General features: G+C 37.2%; 1 protein-coding gene across 1 annotated transcript in view; it reads left to right on the top strand.

The window, feature by feature from the left end:
- Nucleotides 1–17,300, top strand: part of LOC117421416 (zeta-sarcoglycan-like) — a 249,361-nt gene that overhangs the window by 145,438 nt on the left and 86,623 nt on the right. The window lies entirely within an intron of this gene.

Here is a 17,300-nt window from a genome sequence, read left to right as displayed (position 1 = left end):
AGGGATTTATGTGGTGAGGTAATTGGACATGTACATTTTTTAAAGGCACAATCTTATGTCATTTATCTTGCCCTAAAAAATCTGTTAAAAAGAAACCTAAAGACACTGCATTTTGAAAATGATAAACTGTTGTGCCTTCTTGATTTAATTATAATGGCAACAGCTGGAGCAGCCATTACATATGCAGTAAATGTTTATGTAAATAAAACAAATCCAATTAGCCCAAGCAGATGTACTGTATGTTTTTTTAGTTGTGGATGGATGGATATCATTTATATATTTAAATCTGTTGAAAAAAATGGAAAAACAATGTTCTGACTGGTATTAGATTAGTGTTTATTATCAAGTAAACCAGAATAAACATTTGCTTGTGGGACACAAATATGCATGGACTCCTATTTTGTAAAGAGAATATGAAATATTCTCCAATTACAACATATGTTTCATATATAGAAAAAGTAACAGCTTGATTCTCCAAGACGGGGAGAATATAACACTGCTTCCAAAGTGGAAACTGTTGCAAATGTGGAATAACAAAGCAAAGGAGACATACTGTAAGGAAAGGCAAAGCCATGATTTAAATGGGGAGACTGATTAGTGATTGGTACCTATGAAGGGTAAACTTTACCCCAAATGCAGCTGAGCAGCATGTTCCAAAGCTGGGGTTAGGCATGGAGGGATGGTGTATAAAACAAAAAGGTTATAGTTTTAAAGTTGACAGTGCAAGAAGTATGCATGTAAACAACAGTACTTTAATTGCATACATCAGTGTATTTTAGGCTTTACTGCTTACACATTAAGCCATAACAATTTTTAAATGCAAAAAAAAAAAACTTGAAATGTTAAAACTCTAGTGTTCCCATCCAACGAAATCCATTGAAGTTTCCCAAAATTGAGAAAAATCTTTACATGTTATCATCACAAGGAAACAGTAACCAAAAAGGGTTTTTGTGTTTAGTGATGTTTAGTACCTTGATATGCTTCCCAGAACAGTGCATACAACATTTAGTGTTATTTTACAGCTTTTTTTCATTAATTTTAATGTGCTAATCTTAAAACATAATCCTCTCAGTAAAATGTTGTCCCTTGTTTGAACTAACATAAACCATTTACTGGAGTTGTGAATGGAAAGCACACTATCTTGATAAGAAAACACTGTGAAAGAAATAACTTTGCATTTTATTCTAACACCTATTGCATGTAATGGCTATAGAGATTATGTTGCCTCAAAATATATAATTCAGCAAAATTATGGACAATTTAGAGCAGTAACTATGGAATTTTGGCTGTGGAATTTTACAAAAAAGTAAAAGGTGTGGCTGGTTGTTAGTACAGTCACAGAGAAAAATATTGCCACCCTATACCATAATTCAAGGTAACAGATAAACATTGAGGAAACTTTAACAACTTGTATTACAACAGAAAGCAAAATACACAATTTCTAATAATTTAACAAATAATCGTTATGAAGGAAACAGACAAACTTATTTCATTTATAGTATTTGTTTGTGACAAAAGTATTGGCATACCTGCTTTGTAAGTCCTCCTTTTGTTTTTATTACAGCTTTTTAGATGTTTATAGTAATTCTTAACTAGTATGTACCAATATCTTGTTGATGAAAACTGGGCCCATTCTGCTTGCATATTTCCTTCAGGTCAGACAGATTGGATATGTACTCCAAAGCATTTCTATTGGATTGCGATCTGTTGATTGAGAAGGCCATTCCAGAACTTTTGCGTTTCTGCGTTTTCTTCAAAAATTCCAGTTGACTTAGCTGTATGCTTTGTTTGACTGTCATATTAAAAGATAAACTGTCTGCCAATAAGCCGACGAGCAGATCGTATCATTGTACTTTGTACAATGTTTTGATACATAGCTGCATTCATTCAATATTCAATCACACGAATGTTTCCAGTCTGAACTGCTAAAACACCCCCATATCATGATCAAACCACCTCCATGTTTAACTGTAGGTACAAGGTTTTCTTCATTGAATGCTTTCCCTTTTTTTCTCCAAACATACTTATTATTATTATTATTATTATTATTTATTTCTTAGCAGACGCCCTTATCCAGGGCGACTTACAATTGTTACAAGATATCACATTATACATTATTTCACATTATACAGATATCACATTATTTTACATACAATTACCCATTTATACAGTTGGGTTTTTACTGGAGCAATCTAGGTAAAGTACCTTGCTCAAGGGTACAACAGCAGTGTCCCCCACTGGGGATTGAACCCACAACCCTCCGGTCAAGAGTCCAGAGCCCTAACCACTACTCCACACTGCTGCCATACTGGGGGAAAGTTATATTTTTGTCTCATTGAACCAGATAAATTTGTTGAAGAATGCTACAGATTCCTGTTCATATTTCTTGGCACATTTAAGAATGTTTGTTTTATGCATACAACTCTTCTGTGTTCAGGTGCCTTTGGACAGTTCTTTCGTGCACTATTATGCCTGGTGCTTCTAGATCTTTCTTTAAGTCCTTGGCTATAAATCTTGGATTTTTTTAGCTGCTCAGTCGACTCTCTTGCCTGCTGTACCTGCAATTTCCTTTGGACATCCACTACTTTCAAGCATTTCAGTTGAATTTGTGCTGTGGTACTTCTTGATTATTGCTGTGATTGTGGATTTTGATACTGTTCTATAGCAATTTCCCAAACTGTTGTGACATAAAATATATATTAAATACAACAGGGAAAAAAGAAATGTGTTAATCAGAATATTCTGCCTTTTTATTGCAACTGTGGTACCATTCAGCCAAGTGAAAATTGTACAGGGGTACTTGAGATGAAAACTCCAGACAGAAGGGGTACAGTTTCAAAAAAGTTTGAAAACCCCTGCCCTATTGTATTGTGATTGCAATCATTAGGAGTTGCTCTGTGTTCAATTAAATTAATATTGAGTTTTAACCAGTTTTTTTCAAACTGCCTTTACCTGACTTTCGGCTTGCTGGGACCAACAGCCTTTCTCATTGAATTAAAATCATCTGAATGTGGCTGACAATGGCTGTCTGTGGCTACCACTGTAGATAGACAGCGTAGGTGGGGCTAAATTGAAAGGTTTGCAATTTTCCGACCAGCATTGAATCAGCTGCACTTCATCAGGCATAATAAAGTAGAAAAAGCATTAAACAAAACAGCAGGGAGGGCTGTAGACTGAAAAGCTAAGCTTGAAAGACAATTGTGCATTTTGTCAGCACATGGTTTGGAGTTATGCTCTGACGTCAATTGATTGTTCAGGGTCGTTCAAATGGGAGGTTATTGTACTAAAATCAATATAGCAGGTGTATAAAAAGTGCATACAAGTGTAAATACCCCACAAAAAACTCATCCCTTTTTAACCCTTTGATGCCTAAGCAGAATTACCATATATGCGCAGGAATAGGACCACTTTGTGTTTTAGCACTTGTAGTTTGGCAACCTCAGATCAGGAATATAACCCAATATATCCACAGGCCTTACGTAGCTGTTTCCAATGATATAATGTATTTTGTTGTGGAATGTATCATTTTAGTTTTTATATACGCCGCACTCCCAGAAAATCATAACAAAATGTATAATAAATAATATTTTTAAAAACTGGCAATGTCGACCCCTTTCTAAGTTAGATATAGAAATCATGTTCGGACATTACAGTTGCAAAATTTTATGAGGATTTCAAATAAAAAATCTGATTTTAAATATCTACCATTGATGAGCTACAAGATTTTGTCTGTCTGTACAAAATGCCTGAAAACGACCCTGTTTTCGAGAGGGGTATTGCTGCTGAACGCACAGCTCTCACAGGCAGCTCACACAGGGTAGTGATGAGTGCACAATTGTTGTTACCGAGTTAAGTTCTTACCGGGACATGTTCATATAGCCCATCTAATGTTAATAATGCTAATAAAAATTATGAATGGATTAATACATAATCAGGCCATCTCAGTGCAAGATTAGGTGCTAATGTCACCTGCATTTAAAAAGCGCTTTATTAACATGCCCCTGTAACAACTATCTCCCTTAATAAAGTGACGAAAAGATTAAAAAAGAAAATATAAATTACAGATCATTTACTCTGTCAACTAGCTAAACGTACAAAGACCAACCCCAGCCATAAAACCTAGCCCTAACCCTAACCCTAAATTACGAGTTGCGCACGAAGCACTACCCTATGTCACCAAGTCTGCTTATAATAAGCGGAACTGGGCTTGTTTTTGAGAGTCGCAGGTTGGAATTTGTATAAACCCACCCTCTGAAATGGATTGGGCTTGTTTTGAACAGCAGTGCCGCTTTTTTTTTGTCGTGAGACTTGGCAACACTGCTATGTGAGCTCCCTGTGAGAGCTAAGCTGTGCAAGCCTTCGTTCTGCAGCAATATACTCTTGAGGCTATTTTCAGCACCATGAGCTATTTTACGAAGTAGTCCAGACTAAACAAAATATCACAAAGTACATTGCCGAATCGTATGTGAAAACTGTTAACCTGGACCGACATCGCAATTTAACCCTGTCCGACATCATCAAAAAGATGCAAAAAACAGGTCTCTAGTCGTTTTTTCTCCAGAAAAACCATTCAATGGCCGAGTGAGACCGATAGGAGCCGAGAGAAGCCGAAAAAAAAGGGTGTAAGTCATGAATACTGATAGACCCGACACCACATAGGTAACATGGACATAAACAAACAAGATAGCTGCTTCCGCATCCAGCGCTCAAAGAACATCACAGACATTTGCAGAGCTTTTTTTTAGATGTTATAGTAATAAAATAATGACTTGGATCGCATTATTGAGGAGTTTGGTGATAAAACGAGTGATCAAGAGATGATTTATCGGTATGTACTATTAAGAGGCATTTGAAAAATATAACGAACAAGGGGTGGGGCGGGGCTGGAAATGCAGTACTGAGTGTCCTGTTGATATGCAGAGCCTTTTAAACCTGTTTTACTGTGAAAAAAAATACTTTTAAACAGTGCGTCTAAAATAAACTGCGCGTGTGAAAATAAATTGGACCTGACGCGCCTGACACGCGCTGAATAAATGGACCGCAAAGGGTTAAAATGTATGAATACAAGTAAAAATGTGCAGTTGTTTTTATTAAATTATTCATATAGTATATAGTATAAAATAGTATATAGAAAAATTAACTATAAATGGCGACAAAGCAGTAAACTATATTGGGCTACTGCAATAAATGTGGCCACCACTGTAAAGCAAACAAATAAATAAATGCATTTCATTTTTGGCAGATGACTGTACTGTATATTTCCTGACTTTCAATAATTTTGCATTATGAAGAGAAAATCATATTTATATACAAACGTTACAGAATTCAGTATAACCATGTACAATAAATCAACAATAACAAAAAAGTCTATAGAAAAACAAACTATATGGTGATCATAAAGCAGTAATCGTAAAGATAATGGGGTGATACAATAAATGTGGTCACCACTATAAGCCAACAAACAAACAAACAAACAAATAAATAAATACAAGTGATGTAGTGTGGTGTACAAGCCTCCTCTCGAACTCGTCCTCTTCCACTTCAACATACGTGCTGGTAGAGACATTTCCCGTGTATGCGTGTATCATCTAAACTGACATGTAGGGATACATTTTTGTTTTGTTCTAGTTCCTAGCCTTTATCAATGACAATGCTCAGAAAGACTGATTTGATTGACCCATGGCTATTGTCGTGACACATCCTGGAAGAGACATAGTGTCATCAGTGGTTAGGCACTGAAATTAGAGCGGCCCTGCGCTAAAGAGTTAAGCATACAGATTATCAGTCCAGCAAGAACAGGGCAGCAGTGTGGAGCAGTGGTTAGGGCCCTGTCCCTGAAGGTTTGTCTTGTTCTGTGAGCATTTTGATTGAATAAAAAAATATGAAAATTAAAACTCTTTTTAATGTATGGACTGCGGTGACTGACTAATTGTGTGGTATAGTTTTCAAGATATTTCGCATGACATTTCGGTATGAGGATTATTTGGCAAATCGAATAAACACATGTGAAGTGCATACAAGAAATAATACCTTAACTTTTTACACAATAAACAACTTGACATTTACAACTCCACTACTTGTTAGCCATAGTTAGAACTATGTTTTTTTTTACAGTAAACAATGACAAATTTCACAGTATAAAAATAGGTATTTCAAGATATTTCATGATTAATGCTAGTTCTGTGTAATTAGCACACCGCATTTCATACAATAGTTAAACTAGATAAACAAAATAATACATAATATATAATTAATTACTGTACCCACTGGTATGCCTATATTTCTTTTTTTCCTGCTCAGGTGTTAACTAGCATTTGATTTGCTATCAAACAAATATTTTAAAAAGTAACTTTTATTATTATTTGTTTATTTAGCAGATGCCTTTATCCAAGGCGACTTACAGAGATTAGGGTGTGTGAACTATGCATCAGCTACAGAGTCTCTTACAACTACGTCTCACCCGAAAGACGGAGCACAAGGAGGTCAAGTGACTTGCTCAGGGTCACACAATGAGTCAGTGGCTGAGATGGGATTTGAACCGGGGACCTCCTGGTTACAAGCCCGTTTCTTTAACCACTGGACCACTTAATGTCCTTGAACGATTATATTGTGTGCTCAATTAATCAACTGCTATTTTGAGGCTTAACTGAGAGGCCTATTTTACATTGTCTACTTTTGTCACCCTTGGGAAATACGTTGTTGACAAGAAACCCATTCATTACTTCTCGGTCTTAAACGTGCACACAGCTGCAGGGTAGGTGGAATAAATGATGAACGTGTATTTACAACTACTGTAGGTTGCATACATACACACATAAATGAAACATCAGATGAGAGCAGGATATCTATTTATTTGCTCTGCTTACTGTTGATGTGCAAACATATTTTAACAACACTTTTTTTTTACTATTAGGCAACGTTTTTGCCAAATTGTTATACAATTTATGTTAAAATTCCTAACGGGTGCTTTTCATCCCCCCCTCAGTGTCTATGGCTCGTTTATATAATACCACCATAACTATTTTCATTTGGGCAGTTGCATGCTGCATTTATCCATCTCTTCAGCAAAAGCATTGCTTAACATATGTATATACTATAGGCTTTGGCATATTTAAGATGTTACAGCAATTGTACACTACAGTATAAAAATGACTTCAACTCAGTTTAAGCTTTGGACTTTTGGTATTCATGAGCTTCAGCGTGTGACACCTGCTGGTGAAACACTGTATTTCTGTAGTAATCTATGACAAACCCGTTTCTAGTCAGATAATGGCCTCTAATGTGCAGAAGATGCGTTCACTATGCATATCTCATGGACTTCAGTTTTATAGTGGAGAGTGCATGCCATTTGTATAGCTGGTTTTGGCTGCCACTGTAATATAACGTTTCTCTGCAATATTAAAATGATATTTCCAATTCAGCACACACACATGTGCTTCACAGATTTACAGTTCTGTACCCTTCAGAATGACAGATTTTAGTTTGCAGATATTTCCATTGTGAATGTTATGAGAAGCTAAAAAAAAACAACATATTGAGTCTGATGCTCAGGGTTATACATGCAGAGAAGCTCACAGAATTAAATTGACTTGCATACCTCTTCAAGAATCATCAGGCTGATTAATTTAACAGGTCTGTCTCAAATGTCTCACGGTCAATTGGGCACTCACGAGATAGCAATTTATTTCAAACATCTCACAGTCAATTACATACTCCAGGATGAGTGGGCCAGTGCCTAATATGTTCAGAGACCTGAAATGAGACTTTTTCTACAATATGTGCTGAAAATATTACATACACAGAGAGTTGCTTTTGCTTTCACCTGTATATTTTTGCAAAGCGCCGCTGTCATTTCACTGTAAAAAAGTGGAGGGCAGCTGCCATATTAGAGAAAATAGCCATGGGCTACCAAAGCATATTGTGTATTGTCCTATGCTTTTGAATAACAAGGGCTAAGGTTCCCCTACTTGAAAAGCAGCAGACAGATCTTTAAAGGCAAGTTGAGCACATATCAATTATTTCTAATTTAGTCTTCAAAAAACACAATAAAAAATATGTTTTAAACCCTTCACCTATATTCTACAAACATTCTCTATTGTTCTGAATGACCCCATATTGCTGCCTGTTGGTTAATATATTATTTCACTATTCTAACTTATGGTGTTTGCAATAATTGTAAGTGACGTCTGCATTTACATGGCTTTGAGCTTATCTGGAGAATCCCAAGTGCTGGCACTGATTAGCCTTCCTTACTCCTTTCAAGTCATGTGACACTACGATCTTTCAACTCAGCCAGTGCCATCTACTCACTCTCTTTATAGACCAGGATGGTCATATTGGCACATGATTTAATTGAATGAGCAAAGCTCATTCAGTGTTGAATCAAACCAAGCTGAATGCCAGGTAAAGGCAGATTGAACAATCTGCAGGCTGTGTGGTCTAGTGGTTAAAGAAACAGGCTTGTAACCAGTTCAAATCCCACCTCAGCCACTGACTCATTGTGTGACCCTGAGCAAGTCACTTAACCTCCTTGTGCTGCGTCTTCCGGGTGAGACGTTGTTGTAAGTGACTCTGCAGCTGATGCATAGTTCACACACCCTAGTCTCTGTAAGTCACCTTGGATAAAGGCGTCTGCTAAATAAACAAAAAAAATAAAATAAATAATAATATGCAGCATCTGCAACCTCCAACACTGTTGTTCAAGTTCAGTATCTGCCTCCCTCAAACCCTGTAATCTTTCCTCTGTAAGTTCAACATCCATTAAGGAGAGCTATGTTGTGTAACATCCTAACATCAGAATAAAATTTTGAGGATTCCAAATGTTCGCTCAATTACAGTACGAGCACATTTAAAGGTATGATTATAACTTCGGCAGGGGTCGTGGGGTTGAGCAGCGGTCTCTGTAGCCACCGCTTCAGTGGATACCCATTGTCCTCTATCAACCAGCCTCTCATACCACTAAATGCAGCTGCCACCTGCGAATTAGCGAGGATAAACATGAGCAGAGCAACGATAGTTTGCATACACATTTGTGATGTAGTTGTTTGCGTTACAGATCACACACTACTTGCACGTTGACAGAATAGGTCCCCTTATGATTTACGTAGAAGTGCCTTTTCTGTGTTGGCACATGTACTTTAGTGCTACAGGCAAACAGTGTGCTCTCCGCATGTTTCCTTCCAGGTCAACCTGAAGCAGTTGGCAGATCAGTGATTGTTTGTCTGTAGAGGTGAAATTTCTGCATACATTGTGTGTCAGACAGGCTCAAAAACGACAGATGAATTTTAAATATATGGGAATGTCTCCTCCTCCACACTTTGACTGGCCATGTAGAAATGATTATTTATTTATTTATTTATTTATTTATTTATTTATTTAGCAGGCACCCTTATCCAGGGCGACTTACAATTGTTACAAAATCACAATTCAGTAGTTCGGGACAAACACCAATCACAAAATGTTTTAGTACAAATATTTATTGTAGAGAATGCGGAGTATGCGATTTAACAGAAAAGTATGCTGTATATACACATTCATTTGGCATCAAACCTAACTTGGTTTGAGGGTTCGCTGCCTGGCCAACTGGACGAGGCTGAGACCCCCATTTGATAAAACATAAAAACTGTTATTAAGAAAGGTGGAGATGGGGAGGTGGTGGGTTACGATGAAATCAAAACGCAACTGAGAGATAAGTGAAGAGGGTATTTATAGTGCTAACAATTTAAATTAGCTAATGTGTAAATTGAATGATTCAATTTGGTGATGCGGAGATTGGTGTCTGACCCTCCTCCCGAACTTTAATTATAAATTTCATTTGTTACAAGTATCACATTATAAAATATCACATTAATCCAGGACACACTCCATATTTATTTTATTTCTCTTGTTTTCAGCAGTATTTATAGTCGACCGTGTAATTTGCGCACAGTTTAGACCTGGTTTTCACATGTCTACTGAAACGCAAACGCTAACGCTGTTGATGGTTTGCTAAATCGCTACATTTATATTTAAATGAGGACACTCCCCAAGTTCAGCCCATGTCAAGCGCTGACGCTAACTTGCTGAGTGGGCACAAAAACATGTGTTGCTAAATCACATAGGTGGGCAAAGTCCGTTTGCCCACACATGTGCCTGATTCTGGTGCGCTAACTGTCCGCAAAAGTGTTTTGTGATTGCCTTAGGGGTTTGCGAACGTTGCTAAATAGAGCCCTATATTTTTAACTGCATTTTTTGTTTTTTTAAGATGCTCAGAATATGCAGTTCCTTCTATTGCCAGCTTTCCTATGCTAGGTATTTGTTGCAGTGATCTCACGCTCATCTTAGATTCACACTTTATCCTCTTCCTGCGCATTTCCAAAATGGATCAGCTTCAGCAAGGTCAATTCATTCAGCGATCAAAAATTGACTCTCCTCTATGCGCATATGCTTCCATTCAGAACTACATCACAGAACACAAACCTATTTCAAATTCTGACCCCCTGTTCATCGATTCAAGACAGACTGTTATAGCCAGACATTGGTTCACATCTCATCTGTCTACATTGGTTTCCAGAGCAGGACTTCCCCCTCAATCCTATACTCCTCATTCATTCAGAATCAGGGCAGCCACATCAGCAAAGAGCAAAGATTAACCAGCATCTAATTAAAATATGGGGCGCTGGACCACATCAACAGTTGAATCATACATACGTTCTTCCCCATCTGAGATATCTTCTGCACATCAGTCTATTATTAACATGTCTAGAGTGTGGATGACCCTTCCACATGTGCCACCAAAGTTTTCCCCCTAAAAATAAAGGTTTTTTTTTTTCTTTTCCACTGAGCAGAGGGTTTTCACACAGTCAGTAGGGAGCCAGATAATAACCTTCTTTGTTGTGTTAAATGTTTTCTTTCTTTCTTTCTTTCTTTCTTTCTATATGCATTGGCAGTTCTTTTGTTTGTCTGCACATCTTTAGCAGGGAGCCGGGGGTCCATTCTTTGGGGGTTTGGTGATCTCACTTTCGCCAACCCTTGGTTAAGCTCTGCTTCCTTTACCTCAGCAGGAGGGTTCTCCACAAGTCATAGGGGACCCCCGGCCAAACCCAACCTTTTAGCATCTCATGATCTGAGGCGCCCCGTGAAATAGATAGATAGATAAATAAATAAATAAATAAATAAATAAATAACAAAGCCCTTTGCAAACCACAGAAAGATTTTTTTCATCCTTAACCCTCTGTGGTCCTATGTCGGACCTGGTCCGACATTGCAATTATTCCTATCCGTTCCAATGTCGGACCCTGTCCGACATCATCAAAAAAAACGCAAAAAACGGGTTTCTAGTAATTTTTTCTCCGGAAAAAGCTGAGAAAACCATTCAATGGCCGAGTGGGAGCGACAGGAGCCGAGACAGGCCGAAAAAAAAATAAAAAAGGGCGTATCTCATGAATAGTCATACTTGCCCCTGGCATCAGATAGGGGCGGCCATAAGGAAACAAGCTGGCTGTTACTGAATCAGCGCACAGAGAATATCACAGACATTTGCAGAGCTTTTTTGAGATGTTATAGTAATAAAATAATGACTTGGATCACATTATTGAGGAGTTTGGTGATAAAACGAGTGATCAGGAGATGATTGATCGGTATGTACTATTATTATTATTATTATTTATTTCTTAGCATATGTGAAAGCTATAGCGAACGAAAGGGTGGGGCGGGGCTGGAGATGCCTAGTGAGTGCTTTGTTGATATGCAGGGCCTTTTAAACCTGTTTGACTGTGGAAAAAAAAATACTTTTAAACAGCGCGTCTAAAATAAACTGCGCGTGTGAAAATAAATTGGACCTGACGCGCCTGACACGCACTTAATAAATGGACTGCAAAGGGTTAACACTTTAGTTACCTTCATGATTGGTCATTGCATAACTGATTGCTTTAAGCCTGGACTTTTCTCTTCCTTTGAAATAAGATGCAATTAATTTATACTAGCCTTAAATAGCATCTCTCATGGGTACCTATCAAGGACAAAAAAAGTCATGTTTGTACCAAAATATGTATTAAATTAGCATAGCTGTATTATTGCTGCAGGCTATCGACAACACCAGGCTTGAGCAACTACCTACAGAGTTGAAGTAAAATCTCTTAAACCTAATTTATTGAGCAAGATTTGTTGTAAAAGCACAAAGCCATGAAAAAGAAAAAAAAAATGTTGGTTCCACACATTTGTTCAAAAAGACAGATACGGGGCTTAACATCAGCTTGCTGCAAGACTTACATAACGAAGTTCCAGAAAGTCCCAGTAACAATTTTTGGTGATCAAACAAGACAGGCTGCACTTGCAGTGCTTCAACACAACATAAAAACTTTGTAAACCTAGTTTTAAAAAGCTGCACGGTGTCAGTCATCGTGCTCGGCCAAATTGGAACTCAGACAGAAACATTTAAATATACCTTCATTTATTTTAATATTAATTAGGTTATTTTCATTTGGAAGGAGAATTTCTCTGGCTAAAAGAAAACTACATGGAAGCCCACACTACCCGAAACTTACTACCAAAATAGAGTGGAAACTGCCCCACTGTTGTAAAAACAATACATTTATCAAATATATCACTGACACTGTTATCTGCTCCGTTATTGAATCGTATTTTGTCATATACTTGTACCTGATGGAACCGAAGTGGTTGTATTTTATCTTGCTCTTAATTGTATTAATACTTGTACTGTGATTCTTGAAATGTATTTTTGTTTACGACTGCAAGTCGCCCTGGATAAGGGTGTCTGCTAAGAAATAAGTAATAATAATAATATTAGTGTAAATTTATAAAAAAGTTCCCTAATGGAAATGTAATATACAAAATATATTTTTGAAAATATATTAAGTGGAAAATACACATATTTTAAAATATATGTTACAATATATTGGTGTTTTTTTTCTGGTAAATATATTGCAATATGTTGTAACTTACAATATATTTTAAAATATTCAAATTATTGCTGTTTTAAAATATAAATATATTGGCAACTGTATCAGGGTAGCCTTGTGGTGACGTCAGGCCAGATGCAGGAAGAAAAACAAAGACAAAATAGTGAAGTGCAAAAAGGTGCTGCGGCACTGTTTATTTTTAAAGAACAAAAATAAATAAAATATTTTAACAAAAACACACTGCTCACAGAGCAAAAATAAAAAGGCAAACAAAAACAAATCTCACACACAAAACTGACTACAGGTCAGGCTGGGCAATCGCCTTCACTGTTCCTATAGATTTTTTAAATTTCCTTTCTCCTCTCGCTGTCCTGTACTTCTCCTCTGTACTCCCACCCAGAACAGGGAGAGCTGCAGGCTTTTATACCGTGGCCAAGGGGTTTAACTAGCTAGTAATTATTCTATTACCCCTCGGCCACAATCTGCACTAGTTTTTTAATTGTGGATTGGGCTTCCCATCCACGCTGCAAAAGAAAAGCTACAGCTTCTAGCCGTCATATATTCAATAAATACACAAAAACAATAACATGGCTATGTCATCATTTTTACATAAATAATAATAATAATAATAATAATAATAATAATATTAATAATAATAATAATAATATTAATAATAATAATAATACAAAACAAATATTGACATACATATATTACTAAAAATATACAAACTGTAAATATATTCTCAAATATATATTTACAGGGCAGCAGTGTGGAGTAGCGGTCAGGGCTCTGGACTCTTGACCTGAGGGTCATGGGTTCAATCTCAGGTGGGGACACTGCTGTTGTACCCTTGAGCAAGGTACTTTACCTAGATTGCTCCAGTAAAAACCCAACTGTATAAATGGGTAATTGTATGTAAAAATAATGTGATATCTTGTAACAATTGTAAGTCGCCCTGGATAAGGGCATCTGCTAAGAAATAAATAATAATAATACATAATAATAATAATAAAATAATATAGGAAAACATGTTTTATACTGCATATATTTTCCAGTATACTGAAACATATGTCAACATATTTCCACAATATATTGCAATATATTTAATTTCCATAAGGGTTTGTGGATTATTCCCTTTTCAAGCAACTTCTTGAAGGATCCCAGGGTGTCAGCTTCAACATTACTGGGAAGTTGGTTCCAGACCCTCACAATTCTCTGTGTAAAAAAGTGCCTTCTATTTTCTGTTCTGAATGCCCCTTTATCTAATCTCCATTTGTGACCCCTGGCCCTTATTTCTTTGTTCAGGTCAAAAAAGTCCCCTGCGTCGACACTGTCTATACCGTTTAGGATTTTGAATGCTTGAATCAGATCACCGCGTAGTCTTCTTTGTTCAAGACTGAATAGATTCAATTATTTTAACCTGTCTACATACGACATGCCTTTTAAACCCGGGATAATTCTGGTTGCTCTTCTTTGCACCCTTTCTAGAGCAGCAATATCCTTTTTGTAACGAGGTGACCAGAACTGAACACAATATTCTAGGTGAGGTCTTACTAATGTATTGTAAAGTTTTAACATTACTTGATTTAGATTCAACACTTCTCACAATATATTAGGGGTGAGACCGAATAGTCGAACATTCGACTATTCGATAACGATGGCACCTATCGAAGTTAATCCAACATTCGAAAGCTAAAAAAAAAAAGTATATTTTGAGTTTATTTTAAAGCCTGTACTGCTGATTGGCTCTATGTAGCGGTAATGAAGATTGACTGGAGGGTGGGATTTGTTATTTCTTGTCTGTGATTGGCTAAACTAGAACGTACCTCGGCTAACGATGGTATCGATCTCTATGATGTACCCTGTCACGTCCACTCTGCTGTCCAAGCATCTGATTTCTACCACAGGAGAGTCCACAAAAGTCTCACAGTTTAAAACAACTGTATCCGAGTCACTTAAGCGCCGCTTGGCACCCGAAGACACAGAAACAGCGCAGGTGGCGCTCATCACTTCATTTCTAGACCCCAGACACAAACACCTGAAGTTTACAGAGGATGCTGTCAGGAATGCAGTCAAAGATAAAGTTGGGGAATTACTTTCAAGTCTCCCGGAGAACACTGATATCGCAGAAGAGGAACCAGGTACATCAGAGGCAAGTGGACCACCCGCAAAGAAACAACGATCTGACAAGGATTCTGCTGTGGCTACTTTATTCGGAGATGAGTACTACACAGACGCCACAACCTCTCTGCAAACGGAACGGGAAAAGTACACACAAGATGAGTGCATTCCTCCCTATGAAGACCCTCTGGCATGGTGGAAGGTGAATGAAAACAGGTACAGGAAGTTATCACGGCTTGTGAAAGCCTACCTGTGCATACCAGCAACTTCTGTACCAGCTGAGAGAGTTTTCTGGGCTGCGGGCCTGATAGTCAACAGACTGCGCACTCGTCTTCTCCCGGACCATGTGGACATGCTGATTTTTTTAAACAAGAATAACTGAACATGATAATAATAATGGACATTGATAGCCTAATTATTCCTAAAGTTTTTGTTAGGATTATTTTTTTTTGCTGCCATGGAAAGCTAGTGCGTTAATTCCACTCAGGTCTTTTTGTTCATTCATTTATTTATTAATGTTATTAAGCTAGCTACATACATACATAGCAAGCTTTTTTTTTTTTTATTCACTGAACTCGAACGCACAGGTATGTTTCCGATTTGATTTAACATAGACCGGTAGTCTATATGTTGAGTGTGGTTTGAAAACGTGGGAAAAGTAAATCGTTTAGTTAAGTGGACTGTATAAATTAGCTAGCTAGATAGTCTAATGCATTTTGTATTTCGCTGTTATGACCGTAAAACATTATTGCCACAAGGACGCTAATGTTAAGGCATTTGCCTCGCAGCTCACATTGCTAAACTATTATTGAATGAAAATTAAATTAATAATTGAATGCAAATTATACGGGAGACGCCCATATTTTATAAGCAATTGGTGCAGCGACTATTCGATTAGTCGACCTCAACAGCTGTGGAATTATCGATAGTCAAAATATTTGTCATGCACATCCCTACAATATATCCGAGCATCTTGTTGGCCTTTTTTATAGCTTCCCCCACATTGTCTAGATGAAGACATTTCTGAGTCAACATAAACTCCTAGGTCTTTTTCATAGATTCCTTCTTCAATTTATAATGCACATTTTTATTGCCTGTGTGCAGTACTTTACTCCTTTCTCTATTAAATGTAATTTGCCATGTGTCTGCCCAGTTCTGAATGCTGTCTAGATCATTTTGAATGACTTTTGCTGCTGCAACAGTGTTTGCCTATTTTTATGTCGTCTGCAAATTTAACAAGTTTGCTTACTATACCAGAATGTAAATCATTAATGTAGATTAGGAATAGCAGAGGACCTAATACTGATCCCTGTGGTACACCACCGGTTACCTTGCTCCATTTTGAGGTTTCTCCTCTAATCAGTACTTTCTGTTTTCTACATGTTAACCACTCCCTAATCCATGTACATGCATTTCCTTGAATCCCTACTGTGTTCAGTTTGAGAATTCATCTTTTATGCAGGACTTTGTCAAAAGCTTTCTGGAAATCTAAATAAACCATGTCGTATGCTTTGCAATTATCCATTGTCAATGTTGCATCCTCAAAAAAATCAAGCAGGTTAGTCAGACACGATCTCCCTTTCCTAAAACCATGCTGACTGTCTCCCAGGATACTGTTACCATATAGGTAATTTTCCATTTTAGATCTTATTATAGTTTCCATAAGTTTACATACAGATGTGCTCAAATTTGTTGGTACCCTTACAGCTCATTGAAATAATGCTTCATTCCTCCTGAAAAGTGATGAAATTAAAAGCTATTTTATCATGTATACTTGCATGCCTTTGGTATGTCATAGAATAAAGCAAAGAAGCTGTGAAAAGAGATGAATTATTGCTCGTTCTACAAAGATATTCTAAAATGGCCTGGACACATTTGTTGGTACCCCTTAGAAAAGATAATAAATAATTGGATTATAGTGATATTTCAAACTAATTAGTTTCTTTAATTAGTATCACACATGTCTCCAATCTTGTAATCAGTCATTCAGCCTATTTAAATGGAGAAAAGTAGTCACTGTGCTGTTTGGTATCATTGTGTGCACCACACTGAACATGGACCAGAGAAAGCAAAGGAGAGAGTTGTCTGAGGAGATCAGAAAGAAAATAATAGACAAGCATGGTAAAGGTAAAGGCTACAAGACCATCTCCAAGCAGCTTGATGTTCCTGTGACAACAGTTGCAAATATTATTAAGAAGTTTAAGGTCCATAGAACTGTCGCCAACCTCCCTGGGCGCGGCCGCAAGAGGAAAATCGACCCCAGAGTGAACAGAAGGATAG

Source organism: Acipenser ruthenus, chromosome 1 (assembly GCF_902713425.1).
Source record: "Acipenser ruthenus chromosome 1, fAciRut3.2 maternal haplotype, whole genome shotgun sequence".
In the NCBI taxonomy this organism is placed as follows: domain Eukaryota; kingdom Metazoa; phylum Chordata; class Actinopteri; order Acipenseriformes; family Acipenseridae; genus Acipenser; species Acipenser ruthenus.
This window is presented reverse-complemented; position numbering and strand designations above follow the sequence as displayed.